This window comes from Leiobunum rupestre, chromosome 6 (assembly GCF_980474605.1).
Source record: "Leiobunum rupestre chromosome 6, qqLeiRupe1.1.hap1, whole genome shotgun sequence".
In the NCBI taxonomy this organism is placed as follows: Eukaryota; Metazoa; Arthropoda; class Arachnida; order Opiliones; family Sclerosomatidae; genus Leiobunum; species Leiobunum rupestre.
Window position 1 is genome coordinate 4,547,594 of NC_143389.1, and position 13,161 is coordinate 4,560,754.

The 13,161-nt window shown below is 40.5% G+C and overlaps 7 non-coding genes and 1 pseudogene across 7 annotated transcripts; 3 read left to right on the plus strand and 5 right to left on the minus strand.

Annotated features, from left to right (window-relative positions):
- Positions 1–967: 967 nt before the first annotated feature.
- LOC149938778 (U2 spliceosomal RNA) lies at positions 968–1,153 on the minus strand. The gene has a single exon (XR_016481634.1). It is a non-coding gene; the product is annotated as a U2 spliceosomal RNA (small nuclear RNA).
- Positions 1,154–2,597: 1,444 nt separating this feature from the next.
- LOC149938779 (U2 spliceosomal RNA) lies at positions 2,598–2,738 on the minus strand (annotated as a pseudogene).
- A 1,194-nt stretch (positions 2,739–3,932) lies between these two features.
- On the plus strand, positions 3,933–4,051 carry LOC149938780 (5S ribosomal RNA). Its single transcript, XR_016482170.1, has one exon. It is a non-coding gene; the product is annotated as a 5S ribosomal RNA (ribosomal RNA).
- Positions 4,052–6,034: 1,983 nt separating this feature from the next.
- LOC149938781 (U2 spliceosomal RNA) lies at positions 6,035–6,226 on the minus strand. The gene has a single exon (XR_016481570.1). It is a non-coding gene; the product is annotated as a U2 spliceosomal RNA (small nuclear RNA).
- A 1,152-nt stretch (positions 6,227–7,378) lies between these two features.
- On the plus strand, positions 7,379–7,497 carry LOC149938782 (5S ribosomal RNA). Its single transcript, XR_016482171.1, has one exon. It is a non-coding gene; the product is annotated as a 5S ribosomal RNA (ribosomal RNA).
- Positions 7,498–9,480: 1,983 nt separating this feature from the next.
- LOC149938783 (U2 spliceosomal RNA) lies at positions 9,481–9,672 on the minus strand. The gene has a single exon (XR_016481571.1). It is a non-coding gene; the product is annotated as a U2 spliceosomal RNA (small nuclear RNA).
- A 1,152-nt stretch (positions 9,673–10,824) lies between these two features.
- Positions 10,825–10,943, plus strand: LOC149938784 (5S ribosomal RNA). Its single transcript, XR_016482172.1, has one exon. It is a non-coding gene; the product is annotated as a 5S ribosomal RNA (ribosomal RNA).
- Positions 10,944–12,926: 1,983 nt separating this feature from the next.
- On the minus strand, positions 12,927–13,118 carry LOC149938785 (U2 spliceosomal RNA). Its single transcript, XR_016481572.1, has one exon. It is a non-coding gene; the product is annotated as a U2 spliceosomal RNA (small nuclear RNA).
- Between the last annotated feature and the right edge of the window lie 43 nt (positions 13,119–13,161).

The following is a 13,161-nucleotide window of genomic DNA, read 5'->3' on the forward strand; positions in this document are numbered from 1 at the left end:
ATCATGACTTTGAGATAAATAGAACAAAAATGTTTAATTCCAAATATAGTTAATTATAGAGCAATATATAATAAATGATTTTGTACTTACCAAAAATAAGCCTTGCCACTTTATATCTTGGTAATGTAGCTGCCGCGGGCGGCGGGCCCCCGGCGGCGACTCACTGTCCACGGAAGACGGGAAGAGAGAAAAAATGGAGAGGGGCTTATTTCGTGTTTTCTCTTTACGCGGAACATCTTGGCTGGAACCCAATGACCTAAAAATGAGGGGCGCGCTGTCTCTACCCACCATACCGAAACCCGCGAATTTACGTTATGAAAACCGGTTCCTTCAGCCAACCACTTAGAACATGCACGATTTACGAACCTTGGGTTACGAATAAAACCACAGGAATAACACAGAACAACCTCTTTTCGCGCCTTTATTTTACCCCTCTTACTTGCCTCCCGCTCGTCGGCCATTGCCTCTGCCCTAAACGGGGAGTCTAGCATCCACTCCTTGGGTATCCATAATGGAGGAGAGGACTGAAAGGGGGAAAACCAAGCATGGACGCGCCCAGGAAAATACCAAGGAGGATAGGAAGGGAGGCGAAGTAGGAGGGATGAACGCGGCAGCATCCTTGTAAGAAGCTTAGCGGCGGGAAAATTTCGGAAAAATGGCGGCTAGACGTAGCGTAGCTGCCGCAATCTTGCCGCCATTCATCCCTCCTACTTCGCCTCCCTTCCTATCCTCCGTGAAAATACCGCGAAAAAGAGTGTATAACTAGGTAAAAGAAAATTCAAAAACTGGAATCTTTCCGATTCTTCATTATTAACTATTCGACAATAAGGATTTTACCACTTATGACGTCAGAGGGGCAATATATTATAATAAAGAAATATATATAAAGACAGCCAAATAACATTTCCCGGAAATACTGTGTTGCGCAGTGCGCCATTATAAGAGCGTTTGATTTTTGATTTCAAGAGAGAAGTGGGCCGATCCCGGATTTACTGCAATACCAGGCCGACCCGTGGCGGAGGTGGAGCAAGCTCCGACCACTCCGCCGCCGTCCAAAAATAAGTTTAATATCTTGGGCCCCGATGGGACCCGTATCAGATATTAAGCTGATAAGAACAGATACTGAATTTGTTTATTAAAAAACTTGAGTTACAGTACCCTTGTCATGTTATTTTTCCTGCCTTTTAAATTATTTTAAATTACAGCAGGTCATTAATTGTATTCATTAAAAGTTTAAAATACGATTAGTGCATAGAATAAAAGCCATGGTTAAGTTTAAAATTTAAAAAATAATAAATTTTAACAAGTTGGTTTTCCTTTTTTCGCTTTCTTTTTTGGAGAGATGCTGTGTCTGCGTTTAGAGTAGCTTTGAAGAAGGTCGGTGACTTGGAATTGGAGGTCGTCGATGGAGCAATCAATGGTTCTGATTCCTGAGGGAGGTTCTCTGTCGAGGCGGCTGTAGAGGATCTGTAGTTCGGCGTGTGTTAGTTTTGTAAGGTCTGGTTTGACTCCTGGCTTCCAGGTATTGGGATCCCATCTGGGCCCGGTGGCTGAAGTAGTCTCGTCGTTGCTGTTGTTGGATTCGGATTGTTCTGGCTCGTTGCTTGTTGATTCGGGGTTATTTTCAGGTTCATTGGGCTGTGGTGGTGTTTTCAAGGCGTCGGCATATTGGCTGGTTTTGACTGGAGGTTCTGGGTTCTTCTTGGCAGGTTCTGGTGATGTCAGGGTCCAGCTCTCTTCAGAGCTTTTTGAGTCGTCGAAAGTGGTAAGTAATTGTGATTTGCTTGATTGGTGTTCTTGATTTTCCTGTAGTTGTGGTAGTATGGTTAGGTCTTCTGTGGCGTCCATTGCTTGGACGATCTTGGGTTCAGGGATTGAAGGTGGACCCTGGCCTTCAAGGATGACCGGGCGTCTATCTTCTAAAACTGTCTTCTTTTTTTCACACGCTGAAACTGAGTGGCCTTCTTCGTCGCAGTAGAAGCATTTTTTTACTACGCCTCTGTAAAAAACTAAGGCGCGGCTTCGCCCGAAAAACATAACATTGGGGATAGGTTTAGTCATTATTATTTTAACAGAGCGATCGCCATTTTTGACGCCTTTAAGTTGTTGATATTCATCGAAATGATAAGTTTTAATATTACCATGTTGCCGGAGAGTACTTATTACGGAATCCCACTGGATCCATTTTGGTAAGTTCTTTATCGTTATCCAAATACCGTCGTCTTCCATACAGGTGAGTTTCCAGGTTTTATTATTTGTTTTCAGGTCGTTGCATAAAAGAGCTTCTTGAAGGAAGGCCAGGGTCGTGAATGTTATCAGGTATATTCCCTTACCCATAGGTTGAAGTGTGTCGATACTCTTCGGTCCTAGGTGGTCGTAGATGGTTCGAGCAACATCTAGAAAGTCAGCATCGACTTCCAAACGTGCAGTTCTCTTCTTTTCCTCCGTAGCCATGAAGGCTAGGAGAATTTCGTCGGTTGGTAGAAGCCCCAAGCAGGAGCAGCGTCAGTGGAGGAACTCAGCAGGAGCGTCAGGTGAGTACCAGGTAGGTTTTTTGTTTCAGGAACAGCAGCAAGGCAACAGCAACTAGGCGAGGCACAGGATCGGAACATGCAGCAAGCAGGAAAACTCGCCTTAAAGGCGTAAAAACACTTCTCGCCCCCCGACTAAGATCTCGGTATAGCTCTATTGAAAACAGATACTACACTTTGATCTTAGCCAAAAGGCCGAGAAGCGACAGATACTACACTTTGATCTTAGCCAAAAGGCCGAGAAGCGATAACCCGCTAGGAGCCGTCACTGTTTAACAAAGTAAAAAGAGAGAATTCGAGCATTTCAAATATTTCATAATTACGTCACCGAATGTTGGTCCTGGTGGGAGATGACAACGTTTGTAGCCATCGCGCGAACAAAGGAGAAGACGATATCTTGAATCCGTGAAATAGAGGTACACCGCCAGGCCCGGACTGGCACTTTTGGGGTCATCGGCTAGAGACAGTAGAGTGGGCCACTTTACCGGGCCGTATGGAAAAAAAATCTAAATGGTGGTTTATAGGACCATAAATAACGTATTAAGTGTACTAGATTCTACGTGAAACGTCAAACGCGTTTAAATGACCATTTAGGAAAAATTTATTATAAGCGAATAGAGCGTTCTATAAAAGTGGACCATAACCGGTCACTTTTCATACAGACTATAGAGCTGGTTCAGCAGGACTAACAACTTTTGTTATTCTTTGGTTTAAGAGAATTCGGCTTATGTCCTGTCTTTATATGAATATTTTAGAGACGTACCTTTTAGGAGTTGTAGGAGGCACCCTAGGTGTTGAAGTATGTTTGGGGTTAAGGATATTTTCATGATCTAAGTTTCATCTTAAACACGTGGATTTGGGACTAGTATTTTCTAGAATTTTTCTTATTTGCCATCATACATTTATTACAAAAATCATTTAAAATAAGAAAAAAGGCGCGGAAAGCAAAGCCGGAAATATGTGAAGCCTAGGCTAGCAACTACGCTACTAATAAAAATTGACTGCTCTCAATTTCTTACGGGTTTGCCAGATAAATATATTTCTCTAAGACGAAAAACCGGCCAAACCTTCACCTCCTCCGAACTCCAAAGGGGGAAAGCACACCACACCAATTTTATAGATTCGTAAACGCGCCTTCCCAATCGACCGCCATCACCTTACAGTCTACGGGGAGGGTGATGAAAAAACTGGTTTGGGGGGGGGGGGGGGATGAAATTTCTGCGGTAAAGGGCTTGCTCGTTGGTTGTCTGTACGATAATATCGGCGCCCAGTAAACGTTTCTAAAAAGAGTGTATAGAACGTTCTATTGGAGCCGCATGCAGCCGGTGGCCCTCGGCGATCACCAACCTACCAGGACCTGGCTAGTCGCGGCTTGTCCACCGCTATCAATTACACTCTAGCGGCAACGGCCATATCACGCTGAATACACCGGTTCTCGTCTGATCACCGAAGTTAAGCAGCGTCGAGCGCGGTCAGTACTTGGGAGGGAGACCACCTGGGAACACCGCGTGCCGTTGGCTACTCATTTATTTTCGCGGGATGGGATTTGCGTCTTTTAACAGGAAAATACCTTCATCCTATCATTTTGACGCTGCTTTTTTATGCAATTAAAAGTTCGCCCAGACGATAATATTATTTCGGTCAACTCTTGGCCTTTTTTTAACAACTGGCAGCATCTTTCCGTGAATAAAATACATGTTAGTATCAAAATTGAACAAAATAAAATGGCGAGAAAATTGGTTTTCATTTTATTCTACTTAAGGCTTGTACTTAAAATAGTACTAACTTACTTACTTACTTACTTACTTACTTACTTACTTACTTACTAACTAACTAACTAACTAACTAACTAACTAACTAACTAACTAACTAACTAATTAACTAACTAACTAACTAACTAACTAATTAACTAACTAACTAACTAACTAACTAACTAACTAACTAACGTTTATCTCTAAACAAAAACATTTCCGCGGTAAAATCCACTCTGAAATGGCCTTTTCTGGTTTTGGAATGAAGTCCAAAGTTAAAATTTTATTAACAAATTCTAATTGTGAAATATATTTTTTGTTCTAAATTTTAATCTTAAATGTAATTTAAATAGTTGAATCTAAAAAAGGACTTTTGGAAAATGTTTTATAGAAGGTTTTATCATGGGACAGCCGCATGGATTAGGGGAGTAACCCAAAAATACAAAATATCAAAACAAACCACGAAATTAAATAATAAAACGGAGACAGAGATATATTTTTTAAACAAAATAATATAGCTAACTTTTATCTATTAATTGTTTTAGGTGATGTAGTTTATGTAAAATATAAAAATGAACCTTGGCACAATATAAATTTAATGTCATGTTTTATTGATACTTAGAAAAAGTAACAAACATTTCAAAAGTCAGATCTTTGAGATCATTATTAAAAAAATATAACATTTTAAATCCGAACTCCTCTATAAATATTAAAATTATAAATTCCTAATCTACTTTAACAAAAGATATATCATATTAAGTTTAATACTATTAATGTTAGGAATAATCATGACTTTGAGATAAATAGAACAAAAATGTTTAATTCCAAATATAGTTAATTATAGAGCAATATATAATAAATGATTTTGTACTTACCAAAAATAAGCCTTGCCACTTTATATCTTGGTAATGTAGCTGCCGCGGGCGGCGGGCCCCCGGCGGCGACTCACTGTCCACGGAAGACGGGAAGAGAGAAAAAATGGAGAGGGGCTTATTTCGTGTTTTCTCTTTACGCGGAACATCTTGGCTGGAACCCAATGACCTAAAAATGAGGGGCGCGCTGTCTCTACCCACCATACCGAAACCCGCGAATTTACGTTATGAAAACCGGTTCCTTCAGCCAACCACTTAGAACATGCACGATTTACGAACCTTGGGTTACGAATAAAACCACAGGAATAACACAGAACAACCTCTTTTCGCGCCTTTATTTTACCCCTCTTACTTGCCTCCCGCTCGTCGGCCATTGCCTCTGCCCTAAACGGGGAGTCTAGCATCCACTCCTTGGGTATCCATAATGGAGGAGAGGACTGAAAGGGGGAAAACCAAGCATGGACGCGCCCAGGAAAATACCAAGGAGGATAGGAAGGGAGGCGAAGTAGGAGGGATGAACGCGGCAGCATCCTTGTAAGAAGCTTAGCGGCGGGAAAATTTCGGAAAAATGGCGGCTAGACGTAGCGTAGCTGCCGCAATCTTGCCGCCATTCATCCCTCCTACTTCGCCTCCCTTCCTATCCTCCGTGAAAATACCGCGAAAAAGAGTGTATAACTAGGTAAAAGAAAATTCAAAAACTGGAATCTTTCCGATTCTTCATTATTAACTATTCGACAATAAGGATTTTACCACTTATGACGTCAGAGGGGCAATATATTATAATAAAGAAATATATATAAAGACAGCCAAATAACATTTCCCGGAAATACTGTGTTGCGCAGTGCGCCATTATAAGAGCGTTTGATTTTTGATTTCAAGAGAGAAGTGGGCCGATCCCGGATTTACTGCAATACCAGGCCGACCCGTGGCGGAGGTGGAGCAAGCTCCGACCACTCCGCCGCCGTCCAAAAATAAGTTTAATATCTTGGGCCCCGATGGGACCCGTATCAGATATTAAGCTGATAAGAACAGATACTACACTTTGATCTTAGCCAAAAGGCCGAGAAGCGATAACCCGCTAGGAGCCGTCACTGTTTAACAAAGTAAAAAGAGAGAATTCGAGCATTTCAAATATTTCATAATTACGTCACCGAATGTTGGTCCTGGTGGGAGATGACAACGTTTGTAGCCATCGCGCGAACAAAGGAGAAGACGATATCTTGAATCCGTGAAATAGAGGTACACCGCCAGGCCCGGACTGGCACTTTTGGGGTCATCGGCTAGAGACAGTAGAGTGGGCCACTTTACCGGGCCGTATGGAAAAAAAATCTAAATGGTGGTTTATAGGACCATAAATAACGTATTAAGTGTACTAGATTCTACGTGAAACGTCAAACGCGTTTAAATGACCATTTAGGAAAAATTTATTATAAGCGAATAGAGCGTTCTATAAAAGTGGACCATAACCGGTCACTTTTCATACAGACTATAGAGCTGGTTCAGCAGGACTAACAACTTTTGTTATTCTTTGGTTTAAGAGAATTCGGCTTATGTCCTGTCTTTATATGAATATTTTAGAGACGTACCTTTTAGGAGTTGTAGGAGGCACCCTAGGTGTTGAAGTATGTTTGGGGTTAAGGATATTTTCATGATCTAAGTTTCATCTTAAACACGTGGATTTGGGACTAGTATTTTCTAGAATTTTTCTTATTTGCCATCATACATTTATTACAAAAATCATTTAAAATAAGAAAAAAGGCGCGGAAAGCAAAGCCGGAAATATGTGAAGCCTAGGCTAGCAACTACGCTACTAATAAAAATTGACTGCTCTCAATTTCTTACGGGTTTGCCAGATAAATATATTTCTCTAAGACGAAAAACCGGCCAAACCTTCACCTCCTCCGAACTCCAAAGGGGGAAAGCACACCACACCAATTTTATAGATTCGTAAACGCGCCTTCCCAATCGACCGCCATCACCTTACAGTCTACGGGGAGGGTGATGAAAAAACTGGTTTGGGGGGGGGGGGGGGATGAAATTTCTGCGGTAAAGGGCTTGCTCGTTGGTTGTCTGTACGATAATATCGGCGCCCAGTAAACGTTTCTAAAAAGAGTGTATAGAACGTTCTATTGGAGCCGCATGCAGCCGGTGGCCCTCGGCGATCACCAACCTACCAGGACCTGGCTAGTCGCGGCTTGTCCACCGCTATCAATTACACTCTAGCGGCAACGGCCATATCACGCTGAATACACCGGTTCTCGTCTGATCACCGAAGTTAAGCAGCGTCGAGCGCGGTCAGTACTTGGGAGGGAGACCACCTGGGAACACCGCGTGCCGTTGGCTACTCATTTATTTTCGCGGGATGGGATTTGCGTCTTTTAACAGGAAAATACCTTCATCCTATCATTTTGACGCTGCTTTTTTATGCAATTAAAAGTTCGCCCAGACGATAATATTATTTCGGTCAACTCTTGGCCTTTTTTTAACAACTGGCAGCATCTTTCCGTGAATAAAATACATGTTAGTATCAAAATTGAACAAAATAAAATGGCGAGAAAATTGGTTTTCATTTTATTCTACTTAAGGCTTGTACTTAAAATAGTACTAACTTACTTACTTACTTACTTACTTACTTACTTACTTACTTACTAACTAACTAACTAACTAACTAACTAACTAACTAACTAACTAACTAACTAATTAACTAACTAACTAACTAACTAACTAATTAACTAACTAACTAACTAACTAACTAACTAACTAACTAACGTTTATCTCTAAACAAAAACATTTCCGCGGTAAAATCCACTCTGAAATGGCCTTTTCTGGTTTTGGAATGAAGTCCAAAGTTAAAATTTTATTAACAAATTCTAATTGTGAAATATATTTTTTGTTCTAAATTTTAATCTTAAATGTAATTTAAATAGTTGAATCTAAAAAAGGACTTTTGGAAAATGTTTTATAGAAGGTTTTATCATGGGACAGCCGCATGGATTAGGGGAGTAACCCAAAAATACAAAATATCAAAACAAACCACGAAATTAAATAATAAAACGGAGACAGAGATATATTTTTTAAACAAAATAATATAGCTAACTTTTATCTATTAATTGTTTTAGGTGATGTAGTTTATGTAAAATATAAAAATGAACCTTGGCACAATATAAATTTAATGTCATGTTTTATTGATACTTAGAAAAAGTAACAAACATTTCAAAAGTCAGATCTTTGAGATCATTATTAAAAAAATATAACATTTTAAATCCGAACTCCTCTATAAATATTAAAATTATAAATTCCTAATCTACTTTAACAAAAGATATATCATATTAAGTTTAATACTATTAATGTTAGGAATAATCATGACTTTGAGATAAATAGAACAAAAATGTTTAATTCCAAATATAGTTAATTATAGAGCAATATATAATAAATGATTTTGTACTTACCAAAAATAAGCCTTGCCACTTTATATCTTGGTAATGTAGCTGCCGCGGGCGGCGGGCCCCCGGCGGCGACTCACTGTCCACGGAAGACGGGAAGAGAGAAAAAATGGAGAGGGGCTTATTTCGTGTTTTCTCTTTACGCGGAACATCTTGGCTGGAACCCAATGACCTAAAAATGAGGGGCGCGCTGTCTCTACCCACCATACCGAAACCCGCGAATTTACGTTATGAAAACCGGTTCCTTCAGCCAACCACTTAGAACATGCACGATTTACGAACCTTGGGTTACGAATAAAACCACAGGAATAACACAGAACAACCTCTTTTCGCGCCTTTATTTTACCCCTCTTACTTGCCTCCCGCTCGTCGGCCATTGCCTCTGCCCTAAACGGGGAGTCTAGCATCCACTCCTTGGGTATCCATAATGGAGGAGAGGACTGAAAGGGGGAAAACCAAGCATGGACGCGCCCAGGAAAATACCAAGGAGGATAGGAAGGGAGGCGAAGTAGGAGGGATGAACGCGGCAGCATCCTTGTAAGAAGCTTAGCGGCGGGAAAATTTCGGAAAAATGGCGGCTAGACGTAGCGTAGCTGCCGCAATCTTGCCGCCATTCATCCCTCCTACTTCGCCTCCCTTCCTATCCTCCGTGAAAATACCGCGAAAAAGAGTGTATAACTAGGTAAAAGAAAATTCAAAAACTGGAATCTTTCCGATTCTTCATTATTAACTATTCGACAATAAGGATTTTACCACTTATGACGTCAGAGGGGCAATATATTATAATAAAGAAATATATATAAAGACAGCCAAATAACATTTCCCGGAAATACTGTGTTGCGCAGTGCGCCATTATAAGAGCGTTTGATTTTTGATTTCAAGAGAGAAGTGGGCCGATCCCGGATTTACTGCAATACCAGGCCGACCCGTGGCGGAGGTGGAGCAAGCTCCGACCACTCCGCCGCCGTCCAAAAATAAGTTTAATATCTTGGGCCCCGATGGGACCCGTATCAGATATTAAGCTGATAAGAACAGATACTACACTTTGATCTTAGCCAAAAGGCCGAGAAGCGATAACCCGCTAGGAGCCGTCACTGTTTAACAAAGTAAAAAGAGAGAATTCGAGCATTTCAAATATTTCATAATTACGTCACCGAATGTTGGTCCTGGTGGGAGATGACAACGTTTGTAGCCATCGCGCGAACAAAGGAGAAGACGATATCTTGAATCCGTGAAATAGAGGTACACCGCCAGGCCCGGACTGGCACTTTTGGGGTCATCGGCTAGAGACAGTAGAGTGGGCCACTTTACCGGGCCGTATGGAAAAAAAATCTAAATGGTGGTTTATAGGACCATAAATAACGTATTAAGTGTACTAGATTCTACGTGAAACGTCAAACGCGTTTAAATGACCATTTAGGAAAAATTTATTATAAGCGAATAGAGCGTTCTATAAAAGTGGACCATAACCGGTCACTTTTCATACAGACTATAGAGCTGGTTCAGCAGGACTAACAACTTTTGTTATTCTTTGGTTTAAGAGAATTCGGCTTATGTCCTGTCTTTATATGAATATTTTAGAGACGTACCTTTTAGGAGTTGTAGGAGGCACCCTAGGTGTTGAAGTATGTTTGGGGTTAAGGATATTTTCATGATCTAAGTTTCATCTTAAACACGTGGATTTGGGACTAGTATTTTCTAGAATTTTTCTTATTTGCCATCATACATTTATTACAAAAATCATTTAAAATAAGAAAAAAGGCGCGGAAAGCAAAGCCGGAAATATGTGAAGCCTAGGCTAGCAACTACGCTACTAATAAAAATTGACTGCTCTCAATTTCTTACGGGTTTGCCAGATAAATATATTTCTCTAAGACGAAAAACCGGCCAAACCTTCACCTCCTCCGAACTCCAAAGGGGGAAAGCACACCACACCAATTTTATAGATTCGTAAACGCGCCTTCCCAATCGACCGCCATCACCTTACAGTCTACGGGGAGGGTGATGAAAAAACTGGTTTGGGGGGGGGGGGGGGATGAAATTTCTGCGGTAAAGGGCTTGCTCGTTGGTTGTCTGTACGATAATATCGGCGCCCAGTAAACGTTTCTAAAAAGAGTGTATAGAACGTTCTATTGGAGCCGCATGCAGCCGGTGGCCCTCGGCGATCACCAACCTACCAGGACCTGGCTAGTCGCGGCTTGTCCACCGCTATCAATTACACTCTAGCGGCAACGGCCATATCACGCTGAATACACCGGTTCTCGTCTGATCACCGAAGTTAAGCAGCGTCGAGCGCGGTCAGTACTTGGGAGGGAGACCACCTGGGAACACCGCGTGCCGTTGGCTACTCATTTATTTTCGCGGGATGGGATTTGCGTCTTTTAACAGGAAAATACCTTCATCCTATCATTTTGACGCTGCTTTTTTATGCAATTAAAAGTTCGCCCAGACGATAATATTATTTCGGTCAACTCTTGGCCTTTTTTTAACAACTGGCAGCATCTTTCCGTGAATAAAATACATGTTAGTATCAAAATTGAACAAAATAAAATGGCGAGAAAATTGGTTTTCATTTTATTCTACTTAAGGCTTGTACTTAAAATAGTACTAACTTACTTACTTACTTACTTACTTACTTACTTACTTACTTACTAACTAACTAACTAACTAACTAACTAACTAACTAACTAACTAACTAACTAATTAACTAACTAACTAACTAACTAACTAATTAACTAACTAACTAACTAACTAACTAACTAACTAACTAACGTTTATCTCTAAACAAAAACATTTCCGCGGTAAAATCCACTCTGAAATGGCCTTTTCTGGTTTTGGAATGAAGTCCAAAGTTAAAATTTTATTAACAAATTCTAATTGTGAAATATATTTTTTGTTCTAAATTTTAATCTTAAATGTAATTTAAATAGTTGAATCTAAAAAAGGACTTTTGGAAAATGTTTTATAGAAGGTTTTATCATGGGACAGCCGCATGGATTAGGGGAGTAACCCAAAAATACAAAATATCAAAACAAACCACGAAATTAAATAATAAAACGGAGACAGAGATATATTTTTTAAACAAAATAATATAGCTAACTTTTATCTATTAATTGTTTTAGGTGATGTAGTTTATGTAAAATATAAAAATGAACCTTGGCACAATATAAATTTAATGTCATGTTTTATTGATACTTAGAAAAAGTAACAAACATTTCAAAAGTCAGATCTTTGAGATCATTATTAAAAAAATATAACATTTTAAATCCGAACTCCTCTATAAATATTAAAATTATAAATTCCTAATCTACTTTAACAAAAGATATATCATATTAAGTTTAATACTATTAATGTTAGGAATAATCATGACTTTGAGATAAATAGAACAAAAATGTTTAATTCCAAATATAGTTAATTATAGAGCAATATATAATAAATGATTTTGTACTTACCAAAAATAAGCCTTGCCACTTTATATCTTGGTAATGTAGCTGCCGCGGGCGGCGGGCCCCCGGCGGCGACTCACTGTCCACGGAAGACGGGAAGAGAGAAAAAATGGAGAGGGGCTTATTTCGTGTTTTCTCTTTACGCGGAACATCTTGGCTGGAACCCAATGACCTAAAAATGAGGGGCGCGCTGTCTCTACCCACCATACCGAAACCCGCGAATTTACGTTATGAAAACCGGTTCCTTCAGCCAACCACTTAGAACATGCACGATTTACGAACCTTGGGTTACGAATAAAACCACAGGAATAACACAGAACAACCTCTTTTCGCGCCTTTATTTTACCCCTCTTACTTGCCTCCCGCTCGTCGGCCATTGCCTCTGCCCTAAACGGGGAGTCTAGCATCCACTCCTTGGGTATCCATAATGGAGGAGAGGACTGAAAGGGGGAAAACCAAGCATGGACGCGCCCAGGAAAATACCAAGGAGGATAGGAAGGGAGGCGAAGTAGGAGGGATGAACGCGGCAGCATCCTTGTAAGAAGCTTAGCGGCGGGAAAATTTCGGAAAAATGGCGGCTAGACGTAGCGTAGCTGCCGCAATCTTGCCGCCATTCATCCCTCCTACTTCGCCTCCCTTCCTATCCTCCGTGAAAATACCGCGAAAAAGAGTGTATAACTAGGTAAAAGAAAATTCAAAAACTGGAATCTTTCCGATTCTTCATTATTAACTATTCGACAATAAGGATTTTACCACTTATGACGTCAGAGGGGCAATATATTATAATAAAGAAATATATATAAAGACAGCCAAATAACATTTCCCGGAAATACTGTGTTGCGCAGTGCGCCATTATAAGAGCGTTTGATTTTTGATTTCAAGAGAGAAGTGGGCCGATCCCGGATTTACTGCAATACCAGGCCGACCCGTGGCGGAGGTGGAGCAAGCTCCGACCACTCCGCCGCCGTCCAAAAATAAGTTTAATATCTTGGGCCCCGATGGGACCCGTATCAGATATTAAGCTGATAAGAACAGATACTACACTTTGATCTTAGCCAAAAGGCCGAGAAGCGATAACCCGCTAGGAGCCGTCACTGTTTAACAAAGTAAAAAGAGAG